General features: G+C 46.0%; 1 protein-coding gene and 1 non-coding gene across 2 annotated transcripts in view; both read right to left on the reverse strand.

Annotated features, from left to right (window-relative positions):
* The window catches only part of LOC121291613 (ephrin type-A receptor 7-like), a 630,124-nt gene that overhangs the window by 434,655 nt on the left and 178,183 nt on the right, over positions 1–17,286 (reverse strand). The gene's annotated exons all lie outside the window — the stretch shown is intronic.
* On the reverse strand, positions 10,228–10,346 carry LOC121292017. Its single transcript, XR_005946144.1, has one exon. It is a non-coding gene; the product is annotated as a 5S ribosomal RNA (ribosomal RNA).

Raw genomic sequence — 17,286 nt, forward strand, 5'->3', positions numbered from 1 at the left:
AAGAAGAACATGTAAAATTACAAATGACATATTCATCCAGCAACATTCACAATAGCATCATGCACTGCGAATTGTATTTTTTCCCCATTTTGACTCAAGTTGTATTTGCACTTGATGAAAACAGAATTAGACTCAGTTCCACTCCATACAGGATGTGTGTCAAAGTGCCTGACAAAAGTCTTTGCGCAATTAACTATTAATCTCGTAAGTATTCAGCCACAGCAAAGCTCACTGAAAGCAAACACTTTCAGGACACATACTCCCACACATGTTATTGATATCTTCATAAATCATCTTCCTGCTCATCTCAGCTCCACCATTTAAGGACAGTCAGCCTGCACTTGAAGACATGATTAATAGTTGCCATGCCTTCTGGAGCATCTCTATTCAATTCGATGTTAGCCACTGTTTCAGAACAGAAAGCTCGAAAGTAGTATGGCTTAGCCTGGATATCCTCAGATGAATATCTAGTCCACTCTTAGCATTAGCTGACGTACAAACCAATGCAGAGCCCTCGTCCCTATAATAGTTTTGACAGCTAACCAAGACACAAAGTGAACAAAGAAGTGAAGATTGTGGTGAAAGATAAACTAAAATAAAAGTCCATGCCAGGAAGTGCTTTGCACTGAAAATACACTCCCAAACCCAAGTTACCCTCGCACTTTTTGTTTTGTTGTTAACTAAATCAGTTGTTTTCTCAGTCATTACTCACAATCTTTCCCATATAGGCACTACTTGCAGAGAACACATTTCCCTTAACCCACTGCTTTCTTATCAAGTTTCTTCAATCCCCAGAACAGTGTGTTGTTCATGTCTCACTGTCACCTTGCTGAGTGAAAGTAACGGAAAGGGCCCATTTGTCTTTGCAAATTAACTCAAATACTGAAGTCACTTTCATGGTTGAAATTGCAGCAATTCCACAACTGCAGATGCAAATAGAGTAAAATGCTCCACTTCCAAGATGAAGTTTAAAAAAAGCACAGCTAATATTCTGCATTTGCACTTTTGGCCTTGACAATGCCTGACTGCCAGGTTATTGGAACCAAAAACTCCTTAGTACCATTTAGATGACATTAAATCCATCGAAATGTAATATGCGCCACTAGGGCTTGGCCCCATTCCATTTTTATTGACAGCCTCATTGTTGTTATTTGTAGATTTGTTCCTTGACAAGTGGAATATTTGATTGGTGAACTTATGAACCAGGAAATTATTGCTCTCAGCATAAAAAAAATGCCACTGCTTCACTGAGCAGGAACACTAGGGATGCTGAGTGCAAAGTGTTAAGTGACAACCACTGTTCAACTTGCTTGTGATTTACGCTGCATGGCTTTAAATTAATTTGTCTACTAACTTGGGTACTTTTACTGCATCACTGAATAAAGTGCCTTCATTTTCAACTTTGATGACTCACTATGGTTTTTGCACAGCAGTGTTCCTCACCATGTGGACTGCAGTGGTTCAAGGAGGCAGCTCACCACCACCTTCTCAAGGGCAATTAGGCATTGGCATTGAATGCTGGCCTAGCCAGCTAAGCCCACATCCCATAAACGAATAAATGTTCAAGGTTAATAGGTTAGAACAGCATTAGCAATGTACTTGATCTTTGCTCCATCTTCAGGTAATTTGTCCCAACTTTCAACCCTTCATGTTAAGGGGAAAAAAACAAATGGATTTCTATAGCGCCTGTCACAGGACATCTCAAAATGCTTCACAGCCTATGAGCTACCTTTGAAACATACTCACTGTTGTCATCTTGGAAATCCTGCAGCTAATTCGCACAGAGCAGGCTCCCAAAAACAGTAATGTGATAATGACCAAGGTAATCTGCTGTAGTGACGTTGGTTGAGGGATAAATATTAACCAGGACATCGAGGAAACTCCTCTGCTCTTTATGTTGGACCTCTCTTTCTCACTCTCCTCCTGCCACATGACAGCCTGGCTCATGGACAATCAGTGTCAACCCGCTAGAGTGGAAAAGGTTTGAAAACCTAACTTTTTTTTGTTCTCTGCATCAGATAGTTTATCCCAATACAGACAAACTCACATGTGCATGTTAGTTAAGGATCGGTTCAAAACAGATGAGTGGAAATATCTTGATTGGGGACTTAGTGTGTCAACATTGTTAACTATCACATTAAAATGCACACTTTCTATTTCACAAGTGTGTTTGAAAGAGGTCTAGAGCAGTAATATGATTTCAAAACAAACATAACAAAATCCATATACAATGGAACGTAAACATTTTGAAAAGTGTGGTGCATTTGGATCTTTGTTTTCAATGTGTTTGTTAATAGGCACCAAGCTCAAGTCATTAGATATCAGGAGGTGGTTCTTTTCCCAGAGAACAGTGAACCTCTGGAACAGGACACCAGCTTGTGTGGAGGACACCATTCACCAAATTCCTTCAAACACGCATCGGACCTGCTTCCAGCTGGGGTGGAGACCACCTCTCACAAAAATCGGAGTGATCATCATGGCTACTTTCAATCGATGAGGGGAGTCAGGGATGAATTTCCCAAGTCCCATTTTCTCAAACAGTCCCAGATTTTTAATCTGGTTTCTTGTCTTACCCAGGAGATAACTTGGCTCAGAGGTGGGTTGGGAAGCATCTCTAATATGGCCCAGAAGACATTGCAAAGAGGCTGGATGGGCTATAGGGTCTTTTTCATATCAATAACAACACGAAGAATACTTTTAAAACTTAGCCTAAAGAATCTGCTCATGATGGTGTAGCTTAATATAATTGCTAATTTTAAACTGTGAAAGAAGCCAATGAGTGGAAATAAAGGGAACTCCACAACTGATAATTTGGAATTGCAGTCTTTTCAAAATTCCGATGGAAACCACAACACTGTGCCCAATTTCTTAAATATACCCTTCTCTGACATTCTATGTAAAGCAAAGTTACTCAAGCTAGGACTTAAAATCTACTCTTCAGGGCTGTAAGAAAACTCTGAGAACTCTATCGCAGATGTTTTGATCATTGGCTTTCCCCTCCAAAAGAAAAAGCTACAATCTCAAGTTGGATCATCTCCTGTCTGAAAAACTGCCTCGTCCAAAATGTTGATAATGTTGGCAGCTTTAGCACCCACTCCGAACCTGGTGCACACTCGAAGAGATGGTTATCCGTGGCCACAACTCAAAATGATTGAAGATCTGGCAAAAAAAAAAATTTTTTTGCCAGATGCAACTGAAAGAGGGAGAAAGTTGCAAGCATTGAGAAGCTCATTGTTTCCATTGTGGTACCGTATTACTGCTCAGTACTGATTGAGTGTAAAGATGTTGCAGTTGATTAAGGAACCAATCCTCACTTGCAGTTCAGCAGAGAGCAGGGAAGGGGAAGGAAACAAACTCATTGATACAGCAAAGAAGGAAGCCATTTGGCCTGCCTGTGACAGCTCTTTCAAAAACTCATATTTATATATCAACTTTAACATGGTGAAACATTCCGAAGTGCTTCAGGGAAACACTGACAAAGTGGGACAGCAAGCATACATAAGAGATTAGGGCAGATGACCAAAAGCCTGGTCAAACAGGTGTAAAGGAAATATCTTATTTTCTCTAATATTACTGTGGGATACTGAAGCAGAATTATGGGGGCTGTGTATGTGTGTGTGTGTGTGACTAATTTAATTAAACTGAAGACAATCAGCCTGCAAAGTTTAAATCATCAAAGGGACTAGGTGTAAAAGCAGGCATTTTGAAATGGAAATGTACGAGCTAACATTTGCATTTGTAGTTGAGAGATTGCTTGAATTTCAAAGGGGGTGAGAAAGTATCAAGGAAAATGTTTGTATCTTGCAGGAGTTCATAGGTAAACAAGTAGTAGGGTATCAACTTTTACTGACCCAAAAGCAAAGACAAGGTAGAAACATGAAAGATCTTATATTTCGAGGAGTTTCAGTTTCAAAGAAAGTTTAAAACAATGGGTTTTAAAAGATCAAACGGGAGAAAATATATTTGAAGATTGAAGGCTATATGGGAGTGCCCACGTGAGATCTTGAAGAGTGTGCTGTGAAGTATCTATTTCGAGCCATACCAGCGAAGTGCTTGCTTGTTCCAGGAAGCAAGGTTTTGTAAAAAGCCTTGGAATTACATTGTCGAATGAGAGGAAGAGAGAAGCTATGAAATATCTCCTTTATAGCAACCGTGAGTGCTTTGTGGTAATATTACTGAATGTTTCATAGATTAAGAATCTATTTGGACTAAGATAAAAGAAAAAACACTGCAGATGTTGGGAATCTGAAATTAAAACAGAAAATTCTTGAAAAACTCAGCAGGTCTGAAAGCATCTGTGGAAAGAGAAACAGAGTTAATATTTCGAGTCCATATGATGCTTCTTCAAAACTAAAGAGAAGTAGAATGTGATGAGATTTATACTGTTTAAGGCAAGGGGTGGTGGAGCAGGTGAAGCACAATAGAAGGCCAGCGATAGGTGGGTTCTAAGGAGAGATTGACAAAGATGTTATGGACAAAAAGACAAAGGGAGTGTTAATGGTAATGGTGAGGGTTAAAGAAGGTGCTGATAGTGGTATAAAGGTAAGAAAGCAGAATGTGTTAATAGCAGAACAAGGGTCAGCACTCTATGAAAGAACAACATGGAACAAGTAACAGATGGCCGTTTTGGGGATGGGGTGAGGGGAAGGGGTGGTGGTTGGGGGAAAAAAGGATTGAAAAAGGGATGAAAAAAGAGGGCTAAAAGGGGATAAAAAAACGAATAAATGAAAAAAAATGAAAATAAAAATAAGTAGATAAAAAATAAAAATAAATTTGTGAAAAGGGATTAAAAGGGGTGAAGATAGAGGAGACAGTTCATGGTCTGAAGTCATTGAACTCAATATTAAGTCCAGAAGGCTGTAAAGTGCTTAATTGGAAGATGAGGTGCTGTTCCTCCAGCACTGGACTTCACTGGAACACAGCAGCAGGCCAAAGATGTACTTGTGGGCATGAGAGCAGCATGGTGTCTTGAAATGGCAAGCAACAGGAAGGTCTGGGTCATGCTTGCGGACAGACCGAAGGTGTTCCGCAACGCAGCCATCCAGTTTGTGTTTAGCCTCCCAAATATAGAGCAGACTGCATTGGGGGAGGGAATGCAGTAGACCAAATTGAAGGAGGTGCAAGTGAATGGTGTCCTGGAGGGAACAGTCCCTATGGAATGCTGATAGGGGGTATTGAGGGGAAGATGTGTTTGGTCATGGCATCATACTGGAGTTGGTGGAAATGGCAGAGGATGATCCTTTGAATGCTGGTGCACAGAGTGCTGACCCTTGTTCTGCCATAAACACATTTTGCTTTCCCAACTTTATGCCACTATCAGCACCTTCTTTAGCCCACTAACACCCTCTGTCTTTTTGTCCATGGCATCTTTGTCTCCTTAGCCCCCACCTATCGCTGGCCTTCTATACAGCTTGACCTGTTCCAGCCCCCTCAAACAGTATAAATTTCATCACATTTCTGATTATCTTTAGCTCTGAAGAAGCATCATACCAACTCAAAACAGATGCTGTCAGACCTGTTGAGTCTTTTCCAGCACTTTCTGTTTTTATTCTACTCTATTTGGTTTGTTGCCTGGAAAAGGATGTTTATTTCGGAGTCTAGCTAGGTAGAAATCATTTGGGAAATATTGTAAGACTAAATTTAACTGTAATCATGTGTGTTTACATGTTCTTTTCTTTTGTTAATAAATGTTTTAAGTTAATATTTTAAATCTCCAAAAGTGGTAGTGGAATCTTTACTTCTGATTTCAATGCACATACCTTCTCGTAATAAAAATATAAATTGCAATCGTTATGATAGCTTGACCAAGTTTCCCTTTAGGATTTGGTCAGCCCGGCAATTGCCACCTGCCATGTCATAACACAGGTAGGTGTTAAGGACCATCTTAAATGAGAAAAGCGAGGCAGGAGGGCAGAGAGGCTTATGGAGAGAATTCCAGCACTCAGAGCCAAGGCAGCTGAAGATATCTTATTGAAACATAGAAGATTTTGATGGGACTTGACAGGGTAGATGCTGAGGGGGTATTTTCCCTCATGGGGGAATCTAGGAGGCACAATTTCAGAATAAGGGGTCTCACATTTCAGACAGAGACGAGGAGGAATTTCTACTCTCAGAGAGTCACAGACTTTTGGAATTCTCTATCTCAGAAAGCAGTGGAAGCTGGGTCACTGAATATATTCAAGACTGAGTTAGATAGATTTTTGATCTACATGGGAGTCAAGAGTCATGGGTGACAGGCAGGAAAGTAGAGTTAAGGACACCATCAGACTAACCATGATCTTCTTAAATAGTGGAGCAGGCTCAAGGGGCCAAATGGCCTACTCTTGCTTCTATTTCTTATGTTCTTATATGATCACAAATGTTGGAGCAATTAAAATCAGAGATGCTCAAGAGGGCAGAATCGGATGAGCACAGGTGAAGATACGGCCACTAATGAAGAGGAGGCTAAAGTGGTTAACAGGGAAATGTGTCTGTATATAATTGATATGGGCTACTGGAAGTTATTTGATGAAGTGCCTCATAAGAGGCTAATCATCTCTTTCTTTTTGTAACTCTTTCGAGTACAAACCCGTTTCCATCTGTTTCAGATGAAGTTACATTGTTTCATAGTTTGCCATTGTGAGATTTGAACTCTTGATAATCTTTTAAATGAAAATCAAATCAACAAAATTGGGATAAATCAGGCACAGCCCCTAATTCAGGTCAGCTGTAAAACCAAGGACAAAAGTTTAAAGGAACCTTACAAACTTTAAATCAAAATGTGATTAAAGGGGTCAACAAAACACCCCAGTCCCCGCGGTGCCCACCGAGCACGGAAGGCCTCGAGAGTGCCAGCAGACACCACGTGCTCCCTCTCCAGGGACATCCGACAGCGAACGTAGCCGCGGAAGAGGGACAAACAATCGGGCGGGAGTCCCCCGTCGATCGCCTGCTGCCTGGACCTGTTAATGGCCAACTTGGCCAGGCCCAGGAGCAGGTTCACGAGGAGGTCCTCCTCCTTCCCGACCCCCTTCCGTTTTGGATACATTATAACTCTTTCGAGTACAAACACATTTCCATCTGTTTCAGATGAAGTTACATTGTTTCATAGTTTGCCATTGTGAGATTTGAACTCTTGATAATCTTTTAAATGAAAACCAAATCAACAAAATTGGGAAAAATCAGGCACAGCCCCTAATTCAGGTCAGCTGTAAAACCAAGAACAAAGTTTTAAAGGAAACTTACAAACTTTAAATCAAAATGTGATTAAAGGGGTCAACAAAACACCCCAGTCCCCGCGGTGCCCACCGAGCACGGAAGGCCTCGAGAGTGCCAGCAGACACCGCGTGCTCCTTCTCCAGGGACATCCGGCAGCGAACGTAGCCGCGGAAGAGGGACAAACAATCGGGCGGGAGTCCCCCGTCGATCGCCTGCTGCCTGGACCTGTTAATGGCCAACTTGGCCAGGCCCAGGAGCAGGTTCACGAGGAGGTCCTCCTCCTTCCCGACCCCCTTCCGTTTTGGATACATTATAACTCTTTCGAGTACAAACACATTTCCATCTGTTTCAGATGAAGTTACATTGTTTCATAGTTTGCCATTGTGAGATTTGAACTCTTGATAATCTTTTAAATGAAAACCAAATCAACAAAATTGGGAAAAATCAGGCACAGCCCCTAATTCAGGTCAGCTGTAAAACCAAGAACAAAGTTTTAAAGGAAACTTACAAACTTTAAATCAAAATGTGATTAAAGGGGTCAACAAAACACCCCAGTCCCCGCGGTGCCCACCGAGCACGGAAGGCCTCGAGAGTGCCAGCAGACACCGCGTGCTCCTTCTCCAGGGACATCCGGCAGCGAACTGTAGCCGCGGAAGAGGGACAAACAATCGGGCGGGAGTCCCCCGTCGATCGCCTGCTGCCTGGACCTGTTAATGGCCAACTTGGCCAGGCCCAGGAGCAGGTTCACGAGGAGGTCCTCCTCCTTCCCGACCCCCTTCCGCACCAGGTGCCCATAGATCAGGAGCGTGGGGCTGAAGTGCAAACAAAACATCAATAAAAGGTTTTTCAAATAACTAAAAAGGGAGTGCAGCCTACAACACCCTATGTATACATGGTCCACGGACTCCACAAGACCGCAAAAAGGGCACGTGTCCTGAGAGTCCGCGAACCAATGCATCCTCTTATTATAAGGGACTGCTGCATGCAACACCCTCCAACCCAGGTCTCCGATAGAAAGGGGGAGGACACCTCCGTAGAGGGCCTCCCATCGGGGGCCTCCGCCGCCGGACGGCAACAAGGCACGCCAGGGCGTGTCCGGTCGACGGACAAGGGCGAGAAAATGGAAGGTGTGCAGCAGCAGTCCGTACAAAAAGCTCCTCTTTGCCGTGCCAAAAGGCACAGAGGGCATGTCCCCGAGGCGGCTCATATTGCGGGGCACCAGCACCCGAGGGAGGGTTCGGGGCTTGGGGCCAATGTGGAATTCCGTCCGAACAGGGGAACGCTCAGACGGAAGACCACTGCGCACCTGGGCCGCCTCAAGACCCAAAATAACGTCGGGTCCGAGCACGACCGTTCTCAGGTCTTGGATGGCATCGGCTGCGACCTGGACACTCACAGACGCGCGTCGCGCCAACTCCTGCGGGAGCATCCAGCCCAGTCCTCCGCCACCCAGCACGTCCCCGATTCTGGTCACCCCTGCGGCCACAGCCCTCCTCTCCGCCAACCACTGAAAAGGACGGAGGGGCGGATTCCTGAGCAGCGGCTCTCTGACGATAGCCGCTACTCCTGACGGGGGAGAGCTGCGTCGCGAGGCGACCACTTTCCAGACTTTGATCAGGTCCTGGTAAAAGACGGGCAACGCCTGCAAGGAGCCACCGAGGCCCAGCTGTTCTATAAACAGGAGCTGCACGTCATAATTCAGGCCGTGCACCTGACGGAGGAAATACGTCATCAGGGCACACCATCTAGGAGGAGGCTCGACGTAGAGGTATCGCTGCAGGTTCTGAAGGCGGAAAGTCGCCACCTGTGTGCGTAGGCACACTAGCGCCTGACCACCCTCCCTAAGCGGGAGACTCAGAACCTCGGCAGCGACCCAGTGCAATCTTTTGTCCCAGAAGAAGTCGACTAACAATCTCTGGATTCTTGTGACAAAGTCCGGGGGAGGGGTCAAAGTGACCAGCCGATACCACAACATGGCGGCGATCAGCTGGTTTATGACCAGAACTCGACCTCGGTAAGATAGCACTCGGAGCAGTCCTGTCCAGCGCCGCAGGCGAGCGGTGACTTTCGTCTCCAGTTCCTGCCAGTTTGCCGGCCAGGATTCCTCAGCGGGGCAGAGATGGACCCCCAGGTAGAGGAGGCTGGTCCTGCTCCAGGTGACAGGCCTGAGCTCCTCGGGTAGGGGATCCATCTGCCACTGACCGACCAGGAGTCCAGAACATTTACCCCAGTTGATCCTGGCAGAAGAAGCGGCAGAGTAGACCTCCTGGCACTCGCGCATCCTCCGCAGGTCAGCCGGGTCACTAAACATAAGGAGCACGTCATCGGCGTAAGCCGAAAGGACCACCCCGATGCCCGGCCCGCGCAGAACCAATCCCGACAACCTCCTCCGCAAGAGGCGCAGGAAAGGCTCCACGCAGATAGAATACAACTGGCCAGACAGGGGGCAGCCCTGACGTACCCCTCTCCCAAAGCGAAGGGGCGCCGTCAGGGACCCGTTAACCTTCACTAGACACTCCGCGGCGGTGTACAGAAGTCGGATCCGGGCGACAAAATGCGTCCCGAACCCGAAAGCTCGCAGAGTTCCGAGTAAGTATTCGTGATCCACCCTGTCGAACGCCTTCTCCTGATCGAGAGACAGGAAGGCGCTCGACAGACCAGCCCTCTGGGAATGGTGGATGATGTCCCGGACCAGATGGATGTTATCATAAAAAAATATGTTTCCATCTGTTTCAGATGAAGTTACATTGTTTCATAGTTTGCTATTGTGAGATTTGAACTCTTGATCTTGGGGTTACAAACCCAGTACCATAACCACTTGGATATTTAGGCCAAGCCCCAAAGTTACATTGTTTCATAGTTTGCCATTGTGAGATTTGAACTCTTGATACTCTTTCGAGTACAAACCTGTTTCCATCTGTTTCAGATGAAGTCACATTGTTCCATAGTTTGACATTGTGAGATTTGAACTCTTGATCTTGGGGTTACAAACCCAGTACCATAACCACTTGGCTATTTAGGCCAAGCTAAAGCCTACTGCACCTGGTATTCCCAGGCAGTCTCCCATCCAAGTACTAACCAGGCCTGAGTCTGCTTAGCTTCCGAGATCAGACGAGATCGGGCGTTTTCAGACTAGTATGGCCGTAGGCTAAAATGTAACTCTTTCGAGTACAAACCCGTTTCCATCTGTTTCAGATGAAGTTACATTGTTGTATAGTTTTGCCATTGTGAGATTTGAACTCTTGATCTTGGGGTTACAAACCCAGTACCATAACCACTTGGCTATTTAGGCCAAGCCTATAAGAGGCTAATGTTGAAGCTCACAGTATTGAGAGCAAATTATTGACCTGGTTTGGAAATCGGATTAGCAGCAGGAGACAAAGAGAGTAGGGATCATGGGCAGCTAATCTAATTGGCAGCATGTGACTAACTATCCCACAAAAATCAGTGTTGGGGCCTCAACTTTCCACTTTATTTACTAACGATTTAGATGACAGGACAGAGAGCAACATTACAGAAGTTTGCCAAAGACACAATGACAGGCAGCATTGTAAGCACGTAGATGGATGCATAAAATTACAAAGAGATATTAATAGATTAAGTAAACGGGCAAAACTGTGATGAATGGATTTCAGTATAGGCAAGTGTGCAGTCATCCACTTTGGACCTGAAAAGGACAGAAAGGGTACTTTCTAAATGGGGAAAAGCTAGTGGAGGTCCAAAGAAATTTGGGGGTTCATGTATATAGATCATTAGAATGTCATGGAAGGTACATGCAAAGAATAGGAAACAAAATGGGGGCAGAGATTACGGATCAAAATCGTTGAAGGTTGTCAAGTACTTAAGCAAAAAATTAGGTACTTTTTTTTGAGCACGTTTTGATTTTACTCTTGTTTTTGCTTTTGGATGGCATTAATCATTTTTTCCTTCACACCTCCTCCTGACTTATCTTTCATTTCTTTACTTGTTCCATTACCATTCCCTTTGGCCCTGCACCATCAGCTCTTTTGTCATTTAATCACTCCTAACTTCTGCCCCATCACATACCTTTTTGGTCTTTTACCCACACGCCTCCATTTCACCTACTTAAAGCCTGCTATAGTTCTAACTTTTCCCAGTTCTGGTGAAAGGTACTTGATCCGAAACATTTACTCTGGCTGGGATTTTCTGTGCCCGCTGGTGTCAGATGTGTTTGGTGGTGTGAGTGGACAATATGGCAAGAAGGCCAAAAATTGGTTTCACGACGTCGTGCAATTGTCCACTCAGCCCCTCCATGACGGGCCACGTTCCCCGCCATCGGACAATGGGAACCTCATTGTAGTGCATCAGTGTATCATTATAAAGCCAGCCTGCCGGAATCATCCACCCCACCCCACTGGATCATCCGCCCATGTCAGCAGGAAAACACACAGATGTGTTTCACAATAGCATATATAAGGCGTGTACTTGGCGGGCTCCACTTCACTCGGGATTTCAAAGTTTGTTTGCCTACCTTGATTCAGGCAGCACTCGCAGTCATCAGTGCAGGCTTCACAGACAGCACCACATCACTTTTAGGGGGACTCACAGGCAGGTCGCTACCTACCAGATCAGCCTATGTGGGAGGCTATTCAACGGCTGCAGGGCTAAGGCTTGCTTGTCAAAAGGGTAGAAGTGGCCTCAGGCAAGGGAAGAGGCTGCAGGGCGAGAGCTGTACTGGGAATGATGGGTATGCCAGTATATGTGTGGGACCACATGTTGATCTGTGCAAGTAGCCTCAAGATGATGAGGGTTGAGGATGCAGTCTCCAGAGCAGATGAGGCCATGGACATGTGAGGGTTTTGTGTGTGAGAAAGGTTGATGACAGTGAGCTAGCAGTGAGTGAAATGCCAGTGAATGTGTGATGGGCTTGAGTGTGTGAGTTTAGAGTGATGAATGGTTGCCTTAACCTGTCTACATGCATCAGATCATTCATCCTCTTTCTGCATTAGATGACCAACCTCTTCTGTGCAGCATTGGCACTGATCACCACTGCTTTCGTCTACCAAGCCGGAGTGGTAAATGTTGATGCCCATCCTGCAGCCAGAGTGGGAGTAGAGGACATCACAGTGGCCTCCACAGCTTCCAAAAGGTGCTTGAGGGCTGCAGTCTTCTTGCCATTCGGGGCCATGTCTTCTTTGCTGCAGTCCTGGGCTGGAAACACTTGAGCAAGGCTGTACTTTAAATGTGGTGCCTGACATGATGAAGCGATGAAGTGACGGCGTGGCAGGCAATTCGAAGCCCACCCGCCATCAAAACAGCGTGTATCCTGAGAATGCATAATTAATGCAGCAGTTTTGGGATGATACGGCATGAAAAGCTGGCATTGCGACTGGCAGGTAAAATGTCACTTTTCCTGCCTGCTACTGCATTTAGTGCAAATTTGGGAAAATTCCTCAGATCTCCTCAGGAGAAAATCTCCTCAGATGCTGCTTGACCTGATGAGTATTTGCAGCATTTTCTGTTTTTATTTCCGATTTCCAGCATCTGCAGTATTTTGCTTTTTTGTTTTCTCAGAGTTGTAGGGCTGGAGAAGAGAGGGAAAAGACAATGGAGGGATCTGAAAGCAAGGGTAACAGTTTTTAAAATGTTGGCATTGCTTAACCGAAAGCCAAAGTAGGTCAGCGAGCACTGGAGTGATGTGAATTAGGATATAGGCAGCCGAGTTTTGGATGAGCTTAAGTTTATGGAGGGTGGAAGATAGAAAGCCAGCCCATAATGCATTCATGTTCAGGATGTGGAAATGGGAAGTCTTTGTGTTAGCACAGATATGTGGTCAGAAGCTCAACCTGGGGTCAGTTATAACACCAAGGTTGCTTACAGCCTGGTTCAACCTCAGGTAGTGGTCAGAGGGTAAAGATGGTGCTCAGGACTGAGCTAGTGGTGGGAACTCAAGACAATGGCTTTGGTCTTCCCATTATTTAGTTGGAAGAAATTTCTGCTCATCTTGTGCTGGATATCAAACAAGAAGTCTGACAATTTGTAGGCAGTGGAGAGGTCAAGAGAGCTGGGGCTGGGGAAGTGTTGGGGGGGTGGTGGGGGGGGGGGGGCGGGTGGCACGTTACAGAGCTGAGTGTTGTCGGAGTACATGTAGAACCTGATGTGCTTTTGGATTACCAGTGATTGGTCATCCCCCTTAGCCTTGCAGCTTTTTTTCCTTTCAAGTATTTATCTAATTTTCTTTTGAATGTTACTATTGAAACTGCTTCTACCATCTCTACAGTCTGTGCCTTCCAAATCCCTACAATACACCGTGCAAAACAATGTTCCGTGTTTCTTCCCAAATCACCTTAAACCGATATCCTCTCGTTATCGACCATTCAGCCACTGAAAAGAGTTTCCCTTTACTTACTCTACCTAAACCCTTCATAGTTATGAATGCCTCTATCAAATCCCCTTTTAACTTTCTTTGCTCTGAGATCAACCCCAGTTTTTCCAGTCTCTCCACCTGTCTGAAGTTCCCCATTTCTAATACCAAAACCTGTGCCAACTTTACTGAGGTAACCAGATGAGCCACTGCAGTCATCCAGAGAATGATCAGCCCTTTCATTTTGTTTTCTCCCCCAACAAATACACTAAATGCGAACTAGCTGTTGGAATGTGACAATGGCAAGGAAGGATGTAGTACAGAGGAGGTTCACAAGAATGATTCCAGGGATGAAGAACTGTAGCTATGAGGATAGATTGGAGAGGTTGGGACTGTTTTCCTTGGAGAAAAGAAGGCTGACAGGAGACTTGATAGAAGTATTCAGGATCCTAAGGGGTATGGACAGGGTAAATAGTGAGAAACTGTTCCCACTCAAGAGAGCATCAAGAACCAGAGAGCACAGATTCAAAATAATTGGCAAAAGGTGTAAATGTGATGTGAGGAAATTTTTTTTCACCCAGAGGGTGGCTGGAAACTGGAACAAACTTCCTGAGTGTGCTGAAGGCAAGTTTGATCGAAGTATTCAAAAAGGAATTGGATTGCTATCTGAAAAGAAAGAATGTGCAAGGTTACAGGGATAAGGCAGGGAGTGGGGCCAATAAGAATGCTCTTTCAGAGAGCCAGTACAGGGTGGATGGGCCAAATGGCCTCCTTGTATGGCATGGTAAAGATTCAGTGATTCCGTAATTCTGTGATACCTCATCAACCCCCTCTATTACCTCATTAAAAAACTCAATCAAGTTAATTCAACACCATTTACCCTTAACAATTCCATGGCCTGAATTTTACATTCTGAGATCGAGCATACGCTTGACCTGAACGCACATAAAATTATGCAAAATGACATCAGGCGTGCGTCCCAACATCATCGCACATATGTGCAATATTGAGGTAGGCAGTCGCGTATGGAAGTCAGAGCCGCACCCACCACCAATTAAAGGGCTAATTAAGGCCATTAAAAAACCTATTGACTGAGATTTTACGATTTGCAAAATGAGCAAGACCTGGACAATATCCAGGCTTGGGTTGACAAGTGGCAAGTAACATTCTCACCACACATGTGCCAGGCCATAACTATATGCAATAAGAGAGAATCTAACCACGGCACCTTGATGTTCAATGGCATTACCATCACTGAATCCCCCACTAGGAACATCCTGGTGTTGCCATTATTTGTTAAGTTGTTCACTGATGTGACTGTTAACACCTAATAATGTTATGTTCATTGCCTGTAAGTGCGAAGAGCATATAAACTTTGCTTTTGTGTTAATGACCTGAGTATGCTTCACTTGTTTTATAAGTATCTCATGCTGGATGTGAGAGGCTCTAAAATTTATTGCACAGGTACTGAATGGACTTTGGGCCAAAAGGAATGGGTCATTTCAAACATTCGGTAAGGAGGCGGCACCCCTGGCATGAGGTGGAAACAGTGCCTTGGCAGCCTAGCTGAAGGTGCATTGAATCAAGGCCTCTCTGGTGTCCCTGCCTCCCTGAAGGTTCCAGCGGTCTGCCTCCATGGTTTGCCTTGCCATGTTCTTCCCCGGGCTCCTCTTCTGACTCACCACTGGGGTCATCCTCTGTGGCCTGTGGAGCTGCCTCACGATCCTCTTCTTCCAGTGGGTCCCCCCTTGCTATAGCCAGATTACGGCAAGTGCAGCCTGCAACCACGATCAGTGACACCCGCTCTGGAGTGTATTGTAGTGCCCACCCTGAATGATCCAGGCATCTGAATCTCATCTTCAGAACATCAATGGTCCTCTCTATCACCACCCTTGTGGATGCATGACTCCTATTATACCTCTGCTCTGCTTCTGCCCATAGGGTGCCGGAGAGGCATCATAAGCCATCTTTTCAATGGATAGTCCTTGTCGCCCAGCAGCCATCCATCCAGTCGAGATGGAGCAATGAACAGCCTGGGTACCTGTGGGTGTCGGAGGATTTATGCATCATGTGAGCTGCCAGGGTACCTTGCACAGACTTGCAGAATCTGTGTCTTATGGTCACAAACTATCTGGATGTTCATGGAGCGGAATCCCTTCCTGTTGACGAAGGCACCCGGCTGACCCATTAGCAGCCTTGATGGCCACATGTATGCAGTCGATGGCACCCTGGATGCTGGGGAATCCAGAAATCGCTGCAAAGCCTCTGGCTCTATCAGCCTGGCTGGCCTCATCAGTACAGTAAAGAATAAATGTCATGACCTGACTGAACAGAGCTTCTGTCACCAGCTTCACGCAACTGTGGACAGCTGATTGGGACACTCCACACAGATCCTCCACTGACCCCTCAAAAGAGCTGGAGGCATAGAAGCTGAGGGCCACTGTGACCTTCAGAGCCACTAGCATGGGGTGGCCACCCATGCAGTTGGAGATGATTTCGACCTAATCATCTGATATTTGGAGGTCACAGTCTCCCCAGAGAGGCGGAGCCTCCTTCAGCACTGTATTTCTGACATGGAGAAGTAGTTGCATTGCCACCTGTAAGCCCTGGCAGCACAATAGTGGCGTCTTCTGGGGCCCTTTCCACCTTGGACTGGCTGCTGGCCCTGTGCCTCTTGCCCCACAGGTCGTTCTCTTGGATGCTGCCTCCTCTCCCTTCTATCCCTCTCTTTCTCCTCAGAGGAGGTGCCACCAGTGGAGTAGACAATCCCCATCACCAGAGAAACAGAAGACTGTCTGGTGACTAAAAGGGTCCACACGGTATAAATCCTCCAGAGGCCTTGGAGACACCAATGAGTCCTAGCAATGCAATGACTGAAGCTCAAAACAGAAAAAAAGTTGTCAAGTTTCACTAAGCAACCAGCAGCATGCTATCTCCTAAACTCCTCACTACTCACAATGGCAACGCTCTGGACCCTTTTTATCCCATCTCCAGGTGATAATTAGTTAAAACCGGGTTGCCCACCTCCCCATGCGATGAGCGTGAAATCGAAAGTACGGTGTAAAACTGTGGACAACAAGCTTTTTAATGGACTTAATTAGCCCTTGCGCACACCCACTGACGTCAGTATTGCTTGTATGCACGATGACCCCAGGACACCCACCCGTCATCATTTCATGCAGCTTCATGTGCATTCGGGTCAGGCATGCGCCCGACCTCAGAATGTAAAGTTCAGGCCACTCCCTCACTTCCACACACACACATATAGACTCAACCTCCCACATACAGCAGTTAGCCTCCCCCCGCCACCATCGCCTCCCCCATCAACCACACACCCCCCCCACCCCCCACACTCTCCCAGTACGACCTGCAGCTCCGCAGCATCTCACTCCTGGGCCTCACAGTCGGCCTCTCCCCCCCAGGGCTGCAGCACTCCATTCCCTGATACTCCACTCCCTGGGCCCTGGATGGAGCTGCCGGAGCTGCATTCCGGTAGCATTGCACCCCTGGATGAAGCCATGGAGGGACTTGAGAACAAGGATGAAGATTTCAAAATTGAGACTTTGTCAGAAGGAGAGCCAGCAAAGATCAGTAAGTTCAGTGGTGAAGGGCGGACGAGATTCAGAGCAAGCTAAGCAATGGCAATCCGAGCTTTGGATGACTACAAATTTTTGCAGGTTGGAAGATGGGAGGCGCCAGGGGAGGTCTGGGAAAGAGAAGTCTGGAGGAACAAAGGCATGGGTGAGCTTTTCAGTGGCAGGTGA

Source organism: Carcharodon carcharias, chromosome 19, assembly GCF_017639515.1.
Source record: "Carcharodon carcharias isolate sCarCar2 chromosome 19, sCarCar2.pri, whole genome shotgun sequence".
Classification (NCBI taxonomy): domain Eukaryota; kingdom Metazoa; phylum Chordata; class Chondrichthyes; order Lamniformes; family Lamnidae; genus Carcharodon; species Carcharodon carcharias.